The sequence below is a fragment of the Castor canadensis genome, chromosome 4, assembly GCF_047511655.1.
Source record: "Castor canadensis chromosome 4, mCasCan1.hap1v2, whole genome shotgun sequence".
NCBI lineage: Eukaryota > Metazoa > Chordata > Mammalia > Rodentia > Castoridae > Castor > Castor canadensis.
In genome coordinates this window covers 180,429,831-180,452,784 of record NC_133389.1, presented here as the reverse complement: position 1 = coordinate 180,452,784, position 22,954 = coordinate 180,429,831, and the positions used below count along the sequence as shown (strand labels likewise).

Sequence of the window (22,954 nt, the reverse complement as noted above, 5' to 3'; positions counted from 1 at the left end):
CTCTGGTGACCCAGTGATGAACTGGAACCCACAGGAAAGCAGCACTCCCTGGTGTAGTGGAAGTGGTGCATGGTGGGTCGTGTTTGTTGTGCTATGGAGATCACAGGGTTGATTTCCAGGTAGCAGCAAACAGTTGGGCTGTGATGATACAATTTGCTGAGGTGGGGCAGGCTGGGCATGGAGCAGGGTGGGGGCAGGGAAGAACAGTTGGCTCTGCCAGGCCAAACCTGTGGTGTCTATGAAGCATCCAACTGTGAAACATCAACCGGTCAGCTGGACACACCATCTCAGAACTCAGAGGAGAGGCCTGGACCAGAGGCATAAATTTGGGAGTCATTAACGTATACAGAGTATCTAAAGCCATGTACAAGTTCTTCAATGAACTTGCCCACACTCATGTGGCTTGAATGTGTGCTCTTTCATAGATGGTGACCCAGGTGGTATGGGGGGTCCTAACAAGAGACAGACTGCACGCCCCAAGTGGGATGGTGAGTAAGCCTCCAAAGACAGCAGGCCCTGACCTTAGAGCCAGTAAGTATTCTTTTGTTCAACTAAGGCTGCAGATGGGATCACTATCCTAGATTTTCCTGGTCTTTTCATGAGTAAGTTTCCCCGCTGAGTGAGAGGTAAAGGGAATTTAAGCATGGCAGAAGAGGAGAAGCGATGTGACCCCAGAGGCAGAGACTAGAGTAATGCTGCCATGACCCAGGGGTTGCCACTGGCCACCAGTAGCTAGATGAAGCAAGGGACAGTCTCTGCAGAGGGACAGAGTCCAGAGGCGGAACGGCCTTGCCCATACATTGGCCACACTGACTTCCAGAAGGGGAAGAGAATACATGGTTTCTTCTGCTGCTGAGATTGTGGTAATTTGTTATAGAAGCGCCACAAAGGAGGAAATGTCTTGAAGGTTTGTGTTGAGTGTAGGAAAATGGCTGGGCTTAGGGAGGCACCCTAGGCACAGCAATGTCTCCAGGTCCTGTGAGATGGGGGGAGGAGCAACTATCAGAACTTGGAAGAAGAAGGAAGAGAAAGTGGAGAGCCACAGCCAGATGAGGAACCGATAGGGAGGGCACTCATGGGTAAGTATGCCAACCTCTCACCTCCAATCTTCTGCCAGGACACCCAGGCCAGGGTCTGAGCTGTAGGGCCAAACCAGGCATTGTATAAGCCACCTCCTGGGACCCAGAGCACAGAGAGGACCTGTCAGTCTGATTGAACCCCTGAGAACTCATCTCTCTAAATGACTCTGAAGGGCTGTCATATTCAACACAGATATGTGAGCATGCCCCTGGTATACAGCAGGTGCTCAGTAACTATCAAGACATAAGAGGACTGGTGACTGATGTCTGGGTCTGAAATCACACAAAGGCATTTGAGGCTCAGCAGGGCACCGTGAAGGTTGGAAGCTGCTGCAAGGTGGTAAAGGGCCAGAAAGGCAGCCCTTCTGGGGGATATGAAGCTTTTGTAAGGGAGATTTTTTTAACCATTTGAAAATATCCATCTTTAAAAAGGAATTCTTGGTCATGGAATATTCAAGTCATTTATGTCTGAATTCTTCATTAAGGAATTTAGATGTTTGCCTTTATAGAATTTAATGGATTGAATGAATGTTATGTAGAGTCATGTGAAACACACAAACGTCCCCATGGCATCGTCTGTAATGTCACCTCATCTTTTCCTCTCATAGTCACATCCACTCTCAGACTCAATACCCGCCTGCAGGAGAGCCAGCGTGGTCTCCTGTCACTCAGAACTCTATCACCTCTGCTTCCTTGATGAGGAGTCACCTTGGCATGCTGTGAATTTGGGGACATCATTAAAGACACAGACATTGTGGGGGCTGCTCACATAATGGACCACATAGCCATCTGTCATCTGGCCAGCCTCTACTCTTCACTTGTGGCCTTTGGTGTCCTTACACAACAAACATTTCCAAAGCCCAAGTGGCCACTTGGCCCAGCACAGCCCTCCAAAGAGTGCTGACCACAGTGGTGTGCTCTTCACTTGGGCGCCTCAGGGAGCTCATGGCATACAAGTTCCCCCAGCTGTCATTCAGCAAACTTCCCTGCAGTGGGAATTTGGCTATAGTAATTGGTGGACATGTCACACAAACACAGCAAGCAGAACCCCAAAGCAGAATCCCAGTGGAGAGAGCAGCAGGTCCTCTTTGGGAGTGGTCATCCCGACAGCCTGTGAGGTGACTGCAGAATGAGGCAATTTGGCAATATCGAGCTAACCTAAAATTTGACGTGTTCTTTGACCAGTCAGCACAGATACATTCACACATTTTTGCAATGGTAAAAAAGAAAAAATAGCTCCATCCAAAATGACCTCAATTAAGGTCCAGATATCCACGCACTGCAATTGTTGAAAGAATGCCAGGTTTGTACGTCTCCACTGGGCATGTCTGCAATATCATCTTAATAGGGTAGAGAAAGAGCAAGCACAAGAGAGAGGCCAGAGAGCAGGTGCACATGCACAGAAGGTCTGTGGAATGAAAAGATGTAAGCTGGCCCCTGAGGTTATCTAGGGGACATAAGATTGGAAGATACTCTTTCGTATCTATCATATACACTTCTGTAATATGCATGGATTGTTTTTAGCTTTGCAAAACCTAAGGAGTGAGAAACGAAAGCTGGTGGTCACACATGAGTAAGTTGCTTCCAGGCCTGGCCAGGGAGGTTCTGGGATGGGGGCTGATGCTTGCCTCGCTCCTGCCCTTGCTTTTTCTTTTTCTGCAAAGGCTTCCGGGCACCGAGCCATTAACTGCTCAGACCTGGAGAGCCTGAAGAAAACTGAAGTTATGAAACTCCATCTTGCCCTAGCTGAGCTCTCTCCCAGGAAGTTCAAAAAGATTTTTTTTTGCCGAAATAAAATGGGGAACAACTTCACAGTTTGAAGAGCCAAATCCCAGGAGAGGTGGCTAGAGGGACATCTCTGCATTTCTGCACAGCCACAGCACATGTGTGGGCTAGGAGGTGGTGCTGAAGCCTGTGGACCCAGCTGGTGTGGCCAGGCACAGTGCAGAGTCTCAGCAGGGGTCACCTTGGTGATGTCACCTGGCTCCTGAAAGGGTGGGGCTTGCATTCCTTAGTACTGAAAAACCTTTTCCAGAATCCCAAGTATATTGTAAAAATCACCACCAACTCAGAGGCTTAAAACAACTGCTTTCTATAGGTTAGTAGAGTGGCCATTTTGGATATCTCTATGTATAGCCTCACACAGCCAAAGTCAAGGTGCTGGCAGACCCACTTCATTGCAGTTGTGGGTCTGAGGTCCCCGGTTCCTTGCTGTCTGTCAGCTGAGGACTACTTCTAGCTTATAGAGGCTGCTGTGGTCCACGTCCTCAAAACCAGCAATGGCGGGTCAAGTCTCTTTTGCACTTGGAATCCCTCCATTTTTCTCTTCCATTTTTAGGCCCTGTTATTACACTGGGCCCACCTGGAATATACAGGATAATCCCTTATCCTAACCTGACACATCTCCAATGTTCCCTTTGCCATGTCAGGTAACATACAGGGATTAGGGCCAGGACATCTTGAAAGGGGTGGTATTGCTCAGCCCCCTTCACCCCACAGGAGGCCCTCAGAATGCAATGAACCTGCCAGGGGAGAAGGGCAGGGGTGAGATGTTGATAGTCAGCCACTTTCCCTCTGCCTGTTCAACCAGGACCCCAGATTGTAAGCAATAAAGTCCATTTTCTATATTTCAGTCCTTCGTGGCTTCAACCAAAATGATTGCAACCTCACTGGAAGAAGTGGGAAGCAAATTAGAACTGCAGGGCTAAAGGAAAATCCTGTGCCACAATTGCCTGATTTGGGGCTGTTCAGAGATTGATGGTCTTCAGATCTGCAATTCTCTAACTTAGGAATTATGTATACATTTAATTAAATTAAATTAATTTAATTAAAATGGGACAGCAGTAGCATTGAGCCTCAGATATGATTTAGCCATGTAACTAAGTACACCATCCATGTGGCCTAACCAGGGAACAATTAGAATTATTGTTCACCACAAACACAGGTATGAGTGGGTTTCTCTGTCTAACCCACATACGCAATGCAGCATGTTTTAACAGGCAGAGTGGGCAGAGGAGCTGCAGGTAATTCAAACTCCAGAAATGGAGCACATAGAAAAAATGTTCAAGGGCTGGGGTCGGGCTCAAGTGATAGAGCACTAGCCTAGCAAGCATGAAGCCCTGGGTTCAAATCCAAGGACCACAGTGGAGCGAGATTTTTCTCACTCTTGGTTATTCTGGAACCTATCTGGGTCTAACTAGGTGGTGATGGGAGATGCAGAAAGGACACAGGATAGACAGACAGACAGAAGGTTGGGGCCAGGTGTGCTGGGCACTCAGATGGAGACGGACAGCAGCCTCATTGCTTCTTTTCTCTATTATTCTCTTCATTTACTCTGCTTCTTTTCTCTGTCTTTATTCTTTAAGGCCTTACTCCTTTATAGTTCCTTAAAACCTTGCTTCAAAAGTCTTTCCTTAAAACCTTGCTTCACTATTCTTTAAAACCTCTTTCCTTAGACTTGATCTGTCCCATGTTTTCTCTTAGCTTTTCTTTAGTACATTCTCTCTTAAAGTCTTTGCTCCCAGACCTGCACTGTCACGTCACTTTAGCTTTTCTTTAACTTTGTTTTTCTAAAGCCCATGCATAAAGTTCTCAGTGCAAACTCACTCTGTCCCATGTTCTCTTTAGCTTTCTTAAAATTTTGGCCCTCAGATTTGCTAGCAATTCCCCTTTAGAAATCCTCCTTCAGCAATACTTTTCCCTTCAGAAATTCTTTTCCCTTTAATAATCCTTTTCCCTTCCAATACCTCCCACATCATAAAGCCTTCCCCATTAAAAAGCCAAAAGCCTTCCCTATCAAAAATCCAAAAGCCAAAAGCAAAACACCTTAAGCCAAAGCCTCAAGCAAAAGCCCAAAGCAAAAGCCTCATATCCTCATTCAGTGAGTCTTTTATATTCAGTGGTAAACAGGGTGGAGCAGCAGTTCTCAGGGAGGGGCGTGACATTGCAACAGTAGAAACCTGAGTTCCTGTTTCTCTGAATGTAAACAGCTTAGGAAAAGCAGCTGAGCTGCATTTTCCTCTTCTGTGGCCAGGGCTGTGCCAATCTTGGCCTGTAGATAAACATCTTAGGAAAAGCAGCTGAGCTGCATCTCGCTTTGCTTATGTCCACTTTTCAGAGCTTCTCTTAATCCACTCTCCACACAACAACAACAAAAAAGAATTGCAGGAGGCATGGTTTGAGTTGTAGCACCTCTGCCTTCCAAGCACAAGTATGGCCCATAAAATAAAATGTTCAACATCCTTAATAATTAAAATAACAATGACACCTTCACAGTACATCTCACCACTCCAATCAAGCACAGCTACTCTGGAGATGGAGATTGGGAGGATTGTGGTTCAAGGGCAGCCCAGGCAAAAATGTAAGATCCTGCCTGAAAAATAACTAAAGTGAAAAGGGCTGGAGGACATGGCTCTGGTGGTACAGCACCTGCTTGACAAGTTAGAGGGCCTGAGTTTAAACCCCAGAACTGTCAAAAACAAAAAAGAAATGGAAGGGAGAGAAGAAGGTGGAGAGGAAGGGAAGAAGAAAAAAAGAAAAGAGAACATTGTTCTCATAATCGTCACTCCTTGCCTCCCATCGTCAATGCTTTTTCTTTATTCTCTACTGGATAATCTGAATTGGTGTGGCACTTGCCTCTTTATTGGCCATAATTCAACATGTTTGAAGTGGCAGTTTGTACAATATCCAGCATTTATCCTGGGACCCTCAACAATGCTGATTATCTGACTTAAGAATGAAGAAGAGTGAAGAGTACAGTCATAGTCCAGGATCTGGAAGGCATTGGCATGTTTCTCCTTCATTGAGTAAGCCCAGAGAAATTGAGATATTTGAATATTCTCCACCATCTGTGCTCGGAGCAAAAGTTTGCATTCATATAATATGCAATCAATAAATTCTTTAGGCCTAATAGCCATAGACAATCTAATAATAATTAGCGCATATAAGGTGAGAAGAGGCATTAAATTCTCATATTGTGGGCAGATCAGAACTTGCCCAGTGCCCCACAACTCCTCCCTTAGTTTCTCATACAGCATAATACTTCATGCTCTAGTCCCCAATTTTTGTTTGCAAGTCTAAAAATACTTCCATCACCATCAGCCTGAAGGACCATCCTGGAACAGGTGCCAGTCAAACTTCCCGATAGCAAAGCCAGTGGTGTCTGCTGAGTTCCTAATAGGCGTGATGATGACTATGGTGGTAGTGTGGTCGTGATGGTGGTGGTGATAGAAAACTTGGTGGTGGTGATGTTGGTGATGGTGATGGTGGTGTTGGTGATGGTGGCGGTGATGGTGATGATATTGGTGGTAGTGGTGATGGTGGTGTTGGTGGTGATGGTGGTGGTGATGGTGATGGTGGTGATAGTGATGGTGGTGGTGATGGTGATGATGATGGTGGTGGTGATGGTAATGGTGGTGATGATGGTAATGGTGGAGGTGATGATGGTGATGGTGATAGTGGCGGTGGTGATGGTGGAGGTGATGATGGTGATGGTGGTGATGATGGTAATGGTGGTAGTGATGGTGATGGTGGTTATGATGGTGATGGTGGTAGTGGTGGTGATGGTAGTGATGGTGGTGGTGGTGATGATAATGGTGGGTATGATGGTGATGGTGATGGTGGTAGTGATGGTGGTGGTGGTGATGGTAGTGATGAAGCAGACAATGATGATGAATTTGCTTTTTATCAAAATTGCTAAGCAATTACCTAGGTACTGAAGGCTGATGGGCTTTTGCTTGTCCTCTAGCCAGCTAGAGGAGAAGAGGCTACTGTGTGCAAAGGAGCAAAGCAAGCCCTAGTTTTTGGCCTGTTTTTGGAGACAGAATCATGCACAACTTATACAAGTGAAAGGAACACAGAGATGAAGCTCCAGAAACTCAAATCATTGTTGCCTATTTTGCTCCACTTATCAAACTTAGAAATCAGAATTTGCACAGAGATCCTTGCTTAATTGTATATTCTTGTACTCAGTGTAGTGTTCATCTGCCATTTTTGCCTGCCTGACATCCATTCCCCTTTATTCTGATGTTAGCTAGCCAGTTTCCCCTTGGAAAGTTCCTTTCACTCTCTCTCTCTCTTGGTTTCCATGGTTTGGGTTGGTCAGTACCAGGGCTGGATATGTTACTCAGGCCTGACCAACCTGTGTGCCCCATTCTTCTTGCTTCAGACAGGCATAAAGTCCATACCTAGCTCATGATAGAAGCTCCAGAGTGTTTCTGGGACTACTGGGGAAGCAGTCGTGTTTCCACTGGAATTGGTGGCTGGGCTGTTCTTCAGGGAAAATACACAGGGAGACCATACCTGAAAATGAAATGACAGTCAGGGGAAAGCAGGACTAAGAAATAGAGACAGAGAGAGAGATCAACGCCCAGGAAGCCCCTCTGGATGTTGCAGTCATGAGAACAATAATTTTTTCTTTTTGCTTCATTCCATTTGGGTTGGGACTCTGTTGTTGCAATAGGAAGCATCTTAACTAACATGTGCAGGAAGAACCCTCCAAAGTGTTCCTGTGCTTGCTTAGCTTCATAATAAAGAAAGGTCCTGACAATTTCTACTCCTTCCTGAGTCGCACCCAGCACAACAAAGCAATGACAACATCACGCAAATTCCAGGCTCAAGGACTCTCTGTTAATTATCTTTTATTAAGCACATCTTCTGCCAGGTAGAACCTTCAAGAATTTACTTAAATTATTATATTTGATTCTCCCCATAATTCTATCAAATTATTATATTTGATACTCCCATCTGTTCTTTCAACAGATGAAGGGATCCAGAACAGGGGGTTAGGTATTGCACCCAAGAGCACAGGCCAGGCAGTGGGGAGCCTTCTTTCAAAATTCCCATCCTCCATTTCCTGCTGCACAATGCTCACATGCACAGGTGAACATCAGCTCTTGAGGAAGCTAGCATCGTTGATCTGCATATTTGTAAGTCACTAGTACCTAACATAGCCAAGATAGGTGGAAGAATAGGCAGAGGTGAGGACAGGAATGAGGATTGGAGGCAGGGTATAAATACAAGAGAGTGTCACCCATAAATGAACAAAAGACTATCCTCCCCAGTGGCCAATACCCATTATTGACCTTGCTGTGTCTTCCAGGTTTAAAGGTTCACAGTTCACAATGGAGATGACCCTGTGTCACATCATCTAGGTCTGCATTTTCATGTACATTTGACTTAGTAGTGGATGACTCATGAAATGAGGTTGAATGTGTTAAATGGATAAGAACTTCTAGAAAAGACACTATGGCTGGAATAGCTGGGCAGGTAGAAATGATGAGGATAGAAACTGATGAACAAGTTGGGATCATAAGGAAGAGAGCCAGCCCTAGATGACAGAGTGAACTCTTGATGTACCCATCTTTCTTTCCAGATCTTATTTAAATTACAGAAAAAATATTTTAAAAACAAAAACTTTCAAGGTTTAGTGGTGGGTATAGAAGATTTATTACACTATTTTCTCTACTTTTGTGTATGTTTAGAAATTATAATTTTAAAAGTTAAGAAGGAAAAGGAGGTGGACAAGGAAATGCTATCAACTAGGGACAAATAACACAAGAAAGGCTGAAAAATCTATGAAGGATCTAAGGCAGGAAGAATGAGAGCGATAACCTTTAGTGAGAACTGAAACAACTCGTAGCCCGGCAGCGCTGCAGCACTGAACAGATGAACTCAGCCTCAGACACTCCCCAAACTCAGAAAGGATTGATGCAGAGAGCAGGCTGGGCTGCTCTCTAGAAGTTCTAGAAGTTCTAGAAGGCCCCCAGCTCTGCTGCAGCTCCAGGCTCCTCATGAGAGCATCAGAGTCATGGAGGACCAGGGACTGGTCCCTAACTCAACTTTTCTCAAAGTGTCATCCTTCGACCACTCAGCATCCACCAGGAACACACTGGCAATGCAGATTCTCAGCCTCGTCCCCCTGCCAGATCCTTTGAAATGAGAAATTGAGCAGGTGAGGCACAGTGATCTGGTGTAAGCACGAGCTCCAAGTGATCCTGCTGCACACCACCAGCTCTGCCCCCAGGGTTCCTTCCGTCGTTCTTCCTCCATGGAGGACACTGTTCAGCCCACTATTCGCTTCCGCATCCATGAAACTAAAGGAAAGCCCCCTTAAGGCAAACACTCACCTTCTTCTTACAGACAAGGACAAGCCAGCTCCCTGAACCTGCAGCCAAGTGTTGCACTCCAGGGACACGCGTACCTAGAGGATTGAATCCACAGCCTTCATATTTTCAAAGATTCTTCCAAGACCCTCATTAAATCTAGGTCTTCACTAATGGACAGAATTTCCTAAGTAAGAATCATCAGACATTGGAGGAAAACCTGCCTGAGGAGGCCAGCCTAGCAAATGAATAGCAAGGAAATATGGCTAACCCAGAAATAAAATTGGAAAAGCTTAATTAATATCTTCAGCCTAATTAATATTAAGGGTGGCTCTCCAGGTGCATCTGATAACAGGTCCAGTGAATGTTTCATCCAGTGTATTTATAGAGAAAAAGTAGGTTGGGTGTTTGGCTTAAATTTTAAGAATCAGCACTGCATTCATTAAACCGCTATGAAAATGATCAATGAGAGAATAATAAACGGTTCTTGGAAATTATAGACAATAAAACAAGCAGTAATAATAATAACCTACAGGAGAACTCCTGGGAGGGCTGCATCGTAAAATGGATACAGCTAAGAATTGAAGCAGTGTTTTAGAACACAGACCATAAAACCAAAGCAACAAAGGAAACAATATTACCATAAATGATCTGGAAGAAACTCAGGTACAGGGAAGGGGAGGACTTCTATTTTTAGACAGAATTGTCTACAACAAACAGATTTTACAATTTTAGAATAAAAAGCATACATTTGAATTTTAGGACCCCACTGATGAAAACTTCCTGTGTTTGTATACCCTTAGGGGTGTAAAAGATGGTTGTCAAAATGTTAACAGCTCTTTTCTCCATCTGGTGGTGTTATCAGATAGGGTGGCTCTCCAGGAAGGAGGTCTCCAAAAGGGAGGAGGCCTACACCTGGCCCTTAGGTACTGAGTTCCTGATGTTGACACAAAAAAGAATTTTAGGACAAATGGAGGTAGAGACCAGGAATGTTTATTAGTAAAGCAAAACCAAGGAAAGACAGAAGCATAGTACTCAGCTCAGACACAGGGGTAGGCATGTCTGATAACAGGGGCAATGAGTGCTTCATCCAGGGTATTTAAAGAGAAAAAGTAGGTTGGGTGTTTGGCTTAAATTTACATTTGAAGAGTGCTTTCCTTTGTTCTGACACTCAGTATAATTAGTAGCTTTTGCACTGTGTTATCAGTTGGACCCAAAGATTTCAAGGTTGACCTGCTCATTAGGTTTGGGTCACTATGCATAGATATTTGAGCATCTCTTTAAACAAGGCGTGGGTCCTGCCAGATGCTCCCTTCAGGACAGGTGTCCATCCTGGAGATAAGTATTTTCCTTTGTAAACACTTTTTGTGCCTAGAGGAGTCATTTTCCCATGTGATCTTTCCAGGATGTCTTTATGACATCTTTGCTCAGTTCTCAGGGTGCTCAGAGGGAAAAAGAAGGTCTTTTTCCCCTTTTTCTTCTCTTTTTACTAAATGCTGCAGCTTGTTGAGGGAGTATGAAGTTTAAAGCAAAGAAAATAGTGTCTATATGCTTTTAACCAAGTCATTAACTACTACAGTGTTCATCTCTGAACTCCTGGCTACTGTTTCCTGTGCCTCCTCTTCTCTGATCTATCTTGCCTCAGTGGGACTTAACAGTGTGCCTCTGCTTCAATAGGTGTTATTCTTCTAGAAAACTCTAAATTTTCCGATGCTGACAGCTAGCTTGCAGATTGCCCGGCTACCTAACATGAACACCAGGAGGTGGCTCACTTCCCAGGGGGCTTGGTGCTGAGGGCCATGAGTTGGCTTTTGAGATGGGGGTGTTGACTGAACCAAGGGCCTAGAGGAGGTGTTGCATTTGAAGCTTGACTGGGAGGCTCCAATCTCTTGCCAGCTGGGTCTGTCCCTGTCAGATCATAGGGCCAAGCCCTGTGTTCTTCCAGCCCTGTGGAGCCCACTATCAGCCTCCTCCATTGTTAGCTCCCAGGACTGAGAGAAACACATCACAGAGCCCTGTACCACACCCATGGCTCATGCTCAAGCCTACGGATGCAGTTTGCCTTTTATTATAATTGCTTGTCATTTGTAACCTCTTTACCCTTAGTGATGCTACTGTTGTATAATAAACCACTCCAGATCTGAGTGACTTAAAGCAACAATGCTGTGCAACTTATTGCAATCCTGGAGTTTGTGTGGCCAGGCTGCACAAGTTTGTTCAAATACCTGCAAGCTGGCTGGAGACAGCAGCTGCCCTTCAAGACTCAGCCAAGAAGACTCAGACCTCTGTGCTCTGCATGGTGTCATCCTCAAATAGTTTATCCTGGGCTGGTCTCATGGTGGAGGCAGGAGTGTGAGGAAGAAGGTAGAAGTGTACAAAACGTTGAAGCCCGGGGTCTGAATGAGCTCAGCTGCCTCCACCTCATGCTAACACAAATCCCGGGGTGGAGGCAGAAATACATCCCGCCTCTTGGAGAAAAGAATGCAAACTCACTTTGTGAAAGGGGTGGAAAATTAGGGCCTCTTTAGCAATCAATCTACTGGAAGCTGATTTTGTAACACCGCTGGTATCCCTGTGACCTCATGAAAAGAGAACACGAGTAGTCTCACTGTTGAGCCATGCTCTCAACTGCCATTTGCCCTTAAGAACAGTATTCAGTGCACAAAATTCACTCTGGGTGGGGCTCAGGGCTCTCCTCTGTCTGTTCTGTCTTCCCATTTCCTTACTTCACCTGCCTTCTCTTCTCCACTCCTCTCCCAAGACCCTTTCTCAAATGGCCAGGGGGACCTTAGTTACCAGAACTGTCCTGGAAGGGCAGCTATGGCTGTCCCCAACATGTCATGCCATTCAGCTTCCTCCCACAGAGGATCTACAGCAGCACACACAGACACACAGACACACAGAGACACACAGACACACAGAGACACACACACACACACACACACACACATGAATGCACACACACTTCCCTTGCTCAGGCTGACCACTTCTCATGAGTGTTTTACTGCCTGAAACAACTTTTCCAAGAAAGGTGAAGAAGAAAGGAGTCATGGAGTTGTTCTGGGAGAAATATTCTGATAGTTTTACCATTAAAAAAATGGAGCTCTTTTTTATTTCAGGGTGGAAAAAATAGTAGGTGACAGATGGGAGACTTTTTTGGAAATGTGGCATCGTGTCCCAAGGCTGTCTGCAAATCCTCCAGCGTTCAGATTCCTGCCATGTTTACTGGACATCAACTGTGATCTGCCTCCTCTCTCTCGAACAGAAAAAGCAAGCGCCCTTTCTCTGCAGGGCTGTGTTGGGGACAATGGTGTCCTTCAGCGCCATTGGTTCTTTCCTGAGCCAAGCCATGATGTCATTGAGGCATCTGATTTTCCCCACTCACAAAAGAAGATTAATGACTAAGACCACAAGAGAAAGTAATGTTTTGTCAGTTTTGCTCAAATTGGTGGCTAAGATACTTTCTTTCACAGAATGCAACCTTGTCCCCGAGGTAACAAAACCTCTTCTGATGTCACGCACCTTCCCTTCCCTAGAAAGAGCACACTCAAGGAAATCCAACCTACCCATCAATGCCCTGGTTGTCCTGGGCCTAGAATCCTCCCCAGCAGCCCCAGCTGCCAGGAAATCAGAAACGCATGCATGTGGAACAGCCAAGGTGAAACCAACACATTTGGGTCAGATTTAGAAAATGTTACTTTGTCAAATCAGAGTTTTTACCAAGGATTCTGCTATTTGAAACCTAGAATGGGTGGAGGCCGACCTCTGATCTGGCCTTGGCCACTGGACTCTGTACCCATGTTATTAGTGGTGAGTAGAAGGTTGTCTGAGAGGCCATGGTAGCACTGAGATATGGATGGCAATTCCAATCAGTTTGTTATCTGTCATGGAGCTTGTGGCATATTCCCATGACAGCAGAGTCTCTGTCTCTCACTCTGGAGTCCTTGGGTCTTGAGGCTGTTTGCAGGAATTTGCCAAGGCCTGGAGGGCAGTGGGTCCATTGGGGGGTTCTCCATGTGGACAGCCAGCTGCTCTGTGTGAGAATGACTTTACCTAGTCAGAGCGGCTGGTCCTTGGGCTGTGCCAAGCTGAATTATGCAAAGTTAATAACACAACAGGGGCCGCTCTCTCTTTTAGCTAGATTTGCAAGGATGCTACTGTTTTTGTCAACAACAGAGAAAAGCACTGTCTGTGGCTTTTAAAAATATTTTTTATTCAGATCAGTGAAGAAGTCTATGCTCTGAACCTCAAGCTTTCCATTCTCTACCAGGGCTGCCTCCCAGAATCCCCTGGGAAGATGGAAGTTGTCTGTCTCTGCAGCCTGTGCACTACAGACTAGATTCATGAGGCTATTGCATACTTGAAATGTGACTGCTGCAACAGGGGAACTGATTTCCCTGTTAATTAAACTGATTTCATTTTAATTAAGTTAAATGTGAACAGCCATGTCTTCATGCATACAATTTTTATAGCTGTGCAGTTTCTTGAGATGTTTAACATGCTTAATACACGTCTCAGCAATTCTGCTTCCGGGTATGGCCAAGAGGAATGAAAACATGTAAACACACAGACAAGTGTGTTCAGATGCTTGTGGCAGCTTTCTTCCTAACAGCCAGCAACTGGAAACGCGAATGTCTATCATCTGACGGATATATGTGGTCTATCCACACAGTGGAACCTTTCCCTGAGATGAACAGAAACAAGTGCACAGTGTAAGATTACACTGAGTGAAAGGAGCAAGAGTGTCTAGTTGTGATTCCATTTCCCTAGAAAAGGCAAAACTGCAGTGCCAGACGTAGATCAGTAGTTATCTGGGAAAGATGGTGGGCGTGGGGAAGGAAGACCTGCTCAGAGGCGTGAGAGACTGGTCGGGGATGGAGACATTCCACTTCTTGGTAGAGACATGGCTGTGTTCTGCTGTCACAAAACTCATCAGACTGCACCCTTAAAAGTGATGGTGCTTGTTTTATAAATTTTATTCTTATGAAGCTGACTTCAAAAAAAAATGTCTGTATAAGCTGGGTTGTGTGCCCCTGTAATCCCAGCACTTGGGAAGCTGAGGCAGAAGGACCAAAAGTTTAAGGGTGTTCTGGGCTACACACTGAGGTCTGTCTCAAAACCCTGCATAGCTTTGTACATGAAAATTATGCAATTTATTTCCTACCAGCTTCTTGTCTCTTTACCTACTTTTAGGTGACCACAGAAAAGACTAAGAGTCAAATTGTAGGTAGTGTTGCCAAGCTGGCTGGTGAATTGAGCTCTCCTGACTGGTAAATCTGTGCTTTGAAAGACTACAAACTGTTTTCCAAGAAACACCTTGATGTGTGGAGTTGAAGTGTCATGTATTTTGATGAAGCCCAGCTAACACCAGACATGATCATTCCACTGGTTGCTTTTGTCCTCTCTGAATTGGAACTCTTTGGGCTCAGCATGGACCCAGAGATGGGTCACAGACAAAAGCCCTGTGGGAACACCTCAACCCATGGTGGACCATGGGGGCAGAGATGGAGCCATCACAGCCCGAGCTCTTGCAGGCAGAGGCTAACCTATTCTGGTCTGAATGCACACAGCACCAGCGTCCTAAAGCCAGAGAGGAGCCAGTTCTCACTAGTAGGAAGAGTTTTACTGTGAGGGTGAGACTGAGCTCCCTAGACTCCTGGGAGGTCTTTATTAGCAGGGGGTGCAATAAAACACCAGATGTAGGCTGTAAAGATTGTTGGCGAAACAAACTCCTCCAGGAGCAGTCAGAAGCTCCACGCTTCCCCTGGTTCAGAGCAGAGGATAACAACTCGTCACTGGAGGAGATTCTTGCTCCAGGGACCAGCAGCCAATATCCAAAAGAGGAAGAATTCCTCCTGCCCAGTTCCTTCTCCCAGAAGTCCTCTCCTGGCTGGAAGAATGTCTGCACCAAAGCTACCCACCAGGTAGGAGCTCCAGGAAGCAGGGTTGCTAAGTGCTTGGAAGGAGAGCGAGAGAAGCACTCTGCAAAAGTCAGAGTTGAGCTTCATTTGTTCTTGTTCCCCACCCCCCAAAAGCCCACTAAAATGCAACAAAGGTTTCTACTTTCGCATTTCTTTCCTTTCTTCAGCAGCCTTAAATCTCCAAGAGCAAGTTAGAAAGATTCAAAAACTATAGAGCAATGGGGCCAGTGCTGAGTGGAGCAGCCAACAGGAGAAGGGGGATCCAAAATGGGTATGTCGGGGGGGTGAACTGAGCACCTGCTGGATTTGGACCAGAGAGCTGGGATGTCAGGGAGCAGCAGCTCCTGGGGCCTCAAAGGAGTGAGGGGAAGGGAAGGAGGTAGAAGAGTGGTAGAGAGAGCAAAAATGATCAAAGTACATTATATACAGGTATGGAAATGCCACAACGAAAGCCCTTACTGTGTCCAATTTTAAAAAGGAACAGGAGATCGAGGGCGACTAATCCCAGGAAATATTTGTTAAATTTTCATAATCCCCAGATCTTGCCCTGCCCCCCTCAGCCAGGTGACCACACTCCATCCTGGCAGAGGGGAAGACAAACAGGCTTGGGGCAGGGGAAACAACCCCTTTGGGGCCTGGGCACCATCTTGAAAGCACCCAGAGAACAAGAACACAGACACCACCCTGTTTCTGCCATGTGGTTTCCAGAACTGCAGGCTTGAGCCTCCAGCACTGAGACTGCTGGAATCCAAGAATCTGAACCAGTAAGAGAACAATTCCCCAAATTGAACAGCCCAAGCAACCTGCCATAGCGTGTGCATTTCGTCAAGCCCCACCCAACCACCCAGAGCTTCTAGTCAGCCTGTTAGAATATGCAGAAAGACATACAGACACACACACACACCAAAAAAAAGACCTACCCAAATCTTAGGAAGGATTAAAGAGCTATTTGTACCATAAAGCCAAAATATGATGTTTTAGAAATAATTTTAGGAAAGTAATGTAACAGAACAACCATAAAGCTCTTAGAATTTAAAAAAGAAAGGAATTTAACACTTGATAAACATTTTGAAACTACAGTTGAAAAAATTCTCAGCTCAAATGGGAAAGAGAAGTCAGCAGAGAGAAGATAAGAAGCTTCCAGAACCAGCTCAGGAGGGCCAACTTCCAAGTAACAAGAATCCCTAAGGAGAGGACAGAGGGCGGAGGGAAAAGACCATCAATGGCCAGTGAAGAGCCTAGGTTTGCACGAAGGGCCAGCCAGGACCTAGCACTGCAGGCACAAGTGGCTTTCAAGGCACACGCCATGAAACTGCACAATACGGGGATGGCCAACACCTCACCTCTCAGAGGGGACTTGCTCTCAGGATGCCTTTTGGGGTCTCCAGCCTTGACCTCCATGGCTATCAGTCTGAGGAGAGAAAATTATTTTCCAGTCGTCGTTTGTGAGGATGCAGATGAAGATGTGCTCTGTGTTTCCTCTGGGAAGCTGGACAAAGCCTCTCCATACAGAGGTAAGAAATGAACTTGGGGTGTGTGTGGCACCTAGGAGAGAAGTGAGGGTTGGAAGAGCCTGGGTGACGTGGGGAGGGCACACAATGGGCTCAGGGAGAGGAGTCTGAAATGTGCATATGGTAGAACGCTGATTTCCCACACCTCACCTCCGGCTCAAGTGGGCTGAGGAAGAGCTGAGATCCTCCACTATAGAAGGGGGAAGGGGTGCCAGGTCCACCTGGGAAGTTCAAATCAAGTTATGGCGAGGGGGCCATAACTGCACAAGGTGTTTGTCATGCTGGCTGGGGTTTCAGGATCCACAGAGGGAGGCTGAGCACACATCATGGAGTGGGACAGTCCTCCCAAGGGGTGAAGGGATAAAAGCTTTGACTAAGGGACAGCAGGAAGAAAATGGGACCAGAGAAGTGAGATTGCTTGGTGATGACGCCATGACTAGAAAATGTAAATGGGTCATCTTTTAACCCAAACTGTGACCACCAACCATCTATATCCAGAGCCTACACTACAAGGCCCTGGTAACGTTGGCTTGTCTCTTTAATTGAGTTTTATTTGGATTTTAATTTTATTCATTCTACTTTAAGTTTGTAAATAGCCCAAATCATTTTTAAGACCCATACACATCTTTATTATTATAAAGATAATAAACTAATTCACCACCCATGATTAAGTACAGCCCACTCCCAAATGATAAATCAGCCCAATAATCAGCACTTGTTAGTACATATTAAATTTCTTTGGGACTTTAAACATAAATTGAAACAAATTGTTCCGATTTAGAAGACAGAGAAATGAGCAGGGCAAGTATCATAATTTAAAAACTATTTCTCAGTAATGACGAGAGCCCAGTTCCAGGCAGAATAATGACTCCCTCAAGCTAAAAGCTGACCTCCGACTCGCTAACTTCACCTTGGGGCTTTGCAGATGTGGTGAGCTCAGGGTCATGGCTGGGGACTATCCTGGAATCCCTGGGTAGGCCCAGTGCCATCATAGGGTCTTACAGGAGGGAGGAAGAGGTTGGAGTCAGAGATGATCATGAGACAGGAGAACACTTGGAAGATGGAGGTGGGCCATGAGCCAAGGAACACAGGTGGCCAAGAGACACCGGAGAAGGCAAGGAACAGATTCTCCCCTACAGCCTCCAGAAAGGCACAGCTCTGTTGACATTTTAATTTGAGCCATGGACCTTAGAGCATGTCAGACTTTGACCTCCAGATGATAACTTTGTGTTGCTTTAAGCCACCAAGTTTGTGGTGGGTTGTTAGGGCATCAATAAACAACTAACATGAGCTCATATACTTTATGACAACCCGGTGTACTCTCCAGCCCTGGTGGCTGGAGTGTTATGGAGACTGCAGCTAAGGGGAGCATCTCTTCACTGGTCATAGCCCTAGAGAAGAGACGATGGTGGAAAGGTGAAGTCCTCATGGACCGAGGGTCCAGCAGGCCCCTAGGGACATCAATCCCTAGGTGAGGTCCATGGGCTCTAGATTTTTCTGTGGCTGGGCTTCCTGTTTCCAAGGCACTTCATCCCTGCCCCTTGCAGACAGACAGATTGCACGCTCCTGGTACTGGATTCTGTCCTTCAGAACACAACTCTGTCCTTTGGCATATCCACAGGTTCCAGGGATTAAGCTGAGGCCATCTTTGGGGCAGGTTGAGTGGACGCTTTTACAGGTTGAGTGTCACTCATCAGAAATGCCTGGGACCAGAAGTGTTTTGTGTTTGAATTTTTTAGATTTTGGAATATTTGCATACACATAGTGAGATAGGATGGGGATGGGACCCATGTCTAAACACAAAAGACGTTTATGATTCAGGTATAGATCCAGCTTGACATGGCCACTGTCATCTTGGTTGTAACCAACACTTTAGCCACTAGGTGACCTTGGCACCAAACCCGTGGGACAAAGTCTTTAGTATCTTAGTTATGGTGCCTGGACACCTTAACTGACATTGGACATATTATGGTGTTTGAGAAAGGCCAAGTGCACTCCAGGCTGCCTGGACCCATCTTTGCCTTGCTTGGCACACCAGCTTTTTCCTCCTGCCTTGGATGCAGGGATCCTCCTGTCCTTCTGCCTCTCAAGACCTGCTTCTGCATGAATGTCTTCTGCAACAGCTGGTTCTTATACACAGTATACACATAGCGTGAAGGTAACCTTATGCAATATTTTAAAAATAATTTTGTACATAAAACAAAACTTCACCATGTGGAATTTTCCACTTGTGGTGTCATGTCTATACCTTCAAATTTTGGGATTTTAGAGCACTTTGGATTTCTGGGTTTGAGTTAGAGTTGCTCACCTCAAATCATGCTTGCCAAAGGACTCTAGCACTGTTTTTGAAAAACAGTAGTTTTCCCTATTAAAAACAAAGCTTGAGCATTGTTTATTTCTCTGCTTCCAAAATTAGAATGATTTATTTCAGTTTATGTTTAGCTTTGTCTCAAACAAGTTCAATATGCAACTAGCAGTTACTGGCTGTCAGGCTAGATTTTCACTGAGATTTAGGGGAGTTGGAGAGACTGTGGAAGTATGGAGAGTGGGCCTTTCTATGGTGTAGACACCTGGCTGGGGTTTTGAAGGTGGGTGAGGGCAGAATGGTTTGGTGCAGTCATAGGGATCTCCTGGCAATTCTGTCCCCAAGCTTTTCTGAAGCCTGTCACAAGGGAGTCCTTATTCTTTACTCCTGGGTTGAATGCAGGAACCAAGGCAACCACAGTGGTGCAGGTGATGTGAGGCATTACCCCAGGACAGCTTGGGAAGGACTTTTCAGACCTGAAGAATGAAGAGAAGGTCCCTTGAGGTGTGGCTCAGAGAAGGAATACGTCTCAGGGGTGGGCTCACGGTATCCATTTGTTGACTTGTTTCTACATTGTAGATGCCACATTCCCCAGGCTGAGGGAGGCTCTGATGGGTACAGGAGTGGTTGTGGTCTGAAGTAAGTTGAAAAAGAAAATTGAATTCAACTCACATTCCATTGCTTTTTTGATGGCCACATATCAGCAGTCCTAGATGATGTCCTTGTTTAAAAAAAAACACCTCTACGTGAGAATCTCTTTAGTTAGGTATAAATCAAACACAGCTGCTGTGCTGACTGTTTTAATATTTATGTAAGCTCCAAATGAGGACAATTAGCATTACTTGGGATGTACTAAATGTGATATTCTACACAGAGAAGACACAGCTCCAGCCACGTGGTCCCCTTCAACAGGGAATTTGCGATCTTCTCTGGGGACATGAGGACATAGTGACCAGGGACCAGGCCTGGTCCACCTCTCTCAAGCAGTGTGCCACTTGGAGTTTCAAGTTTTGTTTAAAAGGTAGAACAGTGAGACAGCACCACTTCCACGATGTATTCTTTTTTGTTTGTTAAATACTTATTTCCGTTCATACATCGACTGTTGGCTGAATTTGAATAATAGCTTGCAGATGAAATGCATTATCTTGTCTCTTTAATTGTTTTTAAATGAAAGAGTAAATCAAGAAAGCAAAATTTACAAAACCAATATGATTTAGTAGTCTGTTAAACTATGGAGTGAGTTTTAGTAACAGTCACTTTTTTATATAAAATATCAGGCTCTAGTCAAAGAAGCAAAGTTTAAATCATTATGTAGATTTTTAAACTGTTGGGAAAAAAAAAGAAGCAGGCTTTTTTCCTCTTTTGTACCATAATTTTCACTTGATTTATTTGGTGGTACCAGGGTTTGAACTCCGGCCTCTCCCTTGCTGGGCAGTGGTCTTCCATTCGAGCCACTCTGCTGGCTCTCCTACTTTATTCTTCACTGGTATGATTGTATCTATGAAATTCAATAAAAGAACATTTTCACTGGTCATGTTTTTTTGCCTCATTTCATAATTATGATGAAAGATACCTTTGTCTTTTGGAGAAGGAGATACTGAAACATAAGCCACCCTGTGAGGTCAAATATTCTGAGCACAGCAGTTGCCAAGCACTCCACCTATCGGTTCCGGGGGTCGCCATTTCCCCAGCTGGAAGATGACCTCTGGGCTGGAGCTTGACACCCTCTGGTGGACAGGCAGGTGGTGGCTGCAGGGATTAACCACATTTGAGGGAACACTCACGGTACCTCTCAGGGTCAGTTGTTGTGGCTCCCTCAGTTATTGAATTTGGAGCTCAGATGGTGCAGGATTTCTCCAATTATCTTTATAAGGAGGGGGATCAGCTCCAGGGAGAAAGGAGACTAAATCCCCATTCTCCTTCAGGCTCAAAAATATTACCACATGCCTCAGGATTGGGAGAGTGGTTCCCTGGTGAGACAGGATGAAGAAAGGAGCCCAGGCATCCTAGGCGGAGACCCACCTCAAGAAGGGGGGATATAGAACTGGGGACACTGAACGCTTGAGCTGCTAGTCTAAAAGCTGCCTCAGGGTCAGGTGGACAGTGTAGGGGACCTTAACAGCAACTTGGATACATTTGTGCCTGGTAAAGAGGCTTGCCTGGGCACCAACTGGAAAGGGGTCTCTCCAGTGTGAACTGGAGGGATATCTTGCAGTTGGGGCCTGGGTGGCCTTGCTGGGGACACTGAAGACTTTATCTCCTTCCCAAGGAGGCATCACCATCCAGACACAAAGAGGATAGTCTCCTCTGCCACTGAGGGGAGCAGGCAGCCAGGGTCAGCTCCGGGGCCAGGCTGATCCATGGACTTGGATGCACCCCTCTCAGCTTACTTGGAAATATTTGAGCAGAGCACTTTTCAGAAAAGCTTTGGATCCATTTCAGAAGTGCCAGTGGGGCCATCAGAGCCTCGGAGTAAATGTCAGTATGGCCTCATTTGTATCTCAGCAGCTGAGTCTATGACAAAGCCCAAGTCACAAATAGCAAAGTCCCCCCCGCCCAACACAATGGGTCCCAAAGGCATCATCTGTCACAGGGTCAACCAAGTTAGCCATCTGCAACCCACTTCTGGGGAAAATTGTACGCATCCCAGCTCCTGGCTATTGACCTGCCAATGTGCTTGCCTTTTCAAAAGAGCTGCAAACATTTCTGATTAGTACATGCAGTCTGCAGCCAGAGAGTGTCAACAGAAAGACATCTCTGATGGCAGGGTTTATTTTGAGAGATCAGAAATGGGGGAGGTAAGAAGGGAGGAATCCCTCCCCCCACAAAGAATTGAGAAAGTTAAATAAACCAGGTGCTGGTGGCTCATGCCTGTAATCCTAGCTACTTGGGAGGCTGAGATTGGGAGAGGCATGGTTCAAGGCCAGTCTGGGAAAATAGTTCTAAAGACCTCATCTCAAAAATAACCAAAGCAAAGTGGACTGGAGGTGTGGCTCAAGCAGTACAGTGCCTGCTTCACAAGTGAGAAGCCCTGAGCTGAAACTCCAGTCCCACCGAAAAAAAAGGTGAACAAACAAGAACTAGAGAAAATTTACTCCGTTGCTGAGCTCATAGTCAGTAGCAAAGAGCAGTTGCTGAAAGGAGGCCCCAGACCACAGCCTAGGCTTGACCTGACCATTCCTGCAGTTTCTGGGATGGTGCTGGAGGCACAGGTGCACCCAGGGACCCCCAGGATGCCCAGTCTCTACGGTGTCATCAGTTTCCAGCATAAACGACTGCCATCCCTCTATGACCTCTCTGGCTCCTACACCTCCTTCTGTAATCTGTCTCTTCTTCTCTTCACAGTGAAAAAAGCTACTCAGATCAACTTCTTCACCCCGTTAAGCCTCACCTCCTAGCAGTCAGGGCCATCCTCTTCCTGACGACACTTGCCACTCATTCCCAGACTCTGAAGAGCTGAGGGACAGATCTACTCTGGGGGTAGGACAGAGGCTGCCCTGGGCAGGCCAGCTGAGGGCAACTTCACAGCACCTCTGCAAAGCCACAGCTGAGGAAAAGCAAGTCTCCTAATGATTTGTCAAGCATGGTTTGAATGTGAGCCACCTCTATATACTAATTCTAGTGACAATTAATGACAGTAAGGAATGAAGTGGGCGTCCAGTAACCATGGTGAGCAGTACTGGATGCCAGACTGAGCATTGCCTGAAACCCATGGAACATGACAGACAGCTGGTGTCACTGGGACTGCCCTACCTGAAAAGGAGTCTGGGTTTTCTCCCTAAAAGGGCAAAACCAAATAGAACAGGTCTTGTTACAATACAGAGTACTCAGTCACTGGAGACACATGGCTTGCTCAGTACACGTGATGACCTTTGACATTGCACTGCCACATTCTGTCACCCCAGTCTTCCAGAGTCTTCCAATGAACTGTGCTCCCTACACACGTGTGCCATGGGAGTTTGGGGTGGAGGTGGGGAGGAGGAGGGAGAGGGATAGAGGGAAAAAAGTGGGCCGTGGAGAAATGAAGGAGGCCATA

The 22,954-nt window shown here is 45.8% G+C and overlaps 1 long non-coding RNA gene across 1 annotated transcript in view; it reads left to right on the top strand.

The window, feature by feature from the left end:
- LOC141422667 (uncharacterized) overlaps window positions 1–20,440 on the top strand; it is a 33,749-nt gene extending 13,309 nt beyond the window's left edge. Inside the window, exons 3-4 of the long non-coding RNA XR_012447422.1 lie at window positions 426–488; window positions 12,301–20,440. This is a non-coding gene — a long non-coding RNA (uncharacterized lncRNA). The remainder of the gene's footprint in view (window positions 1–425; window positions 489–12,300) is intronic.
- Window positions 20,441–22,954: the final 2,514 nt, after the last annotated feature.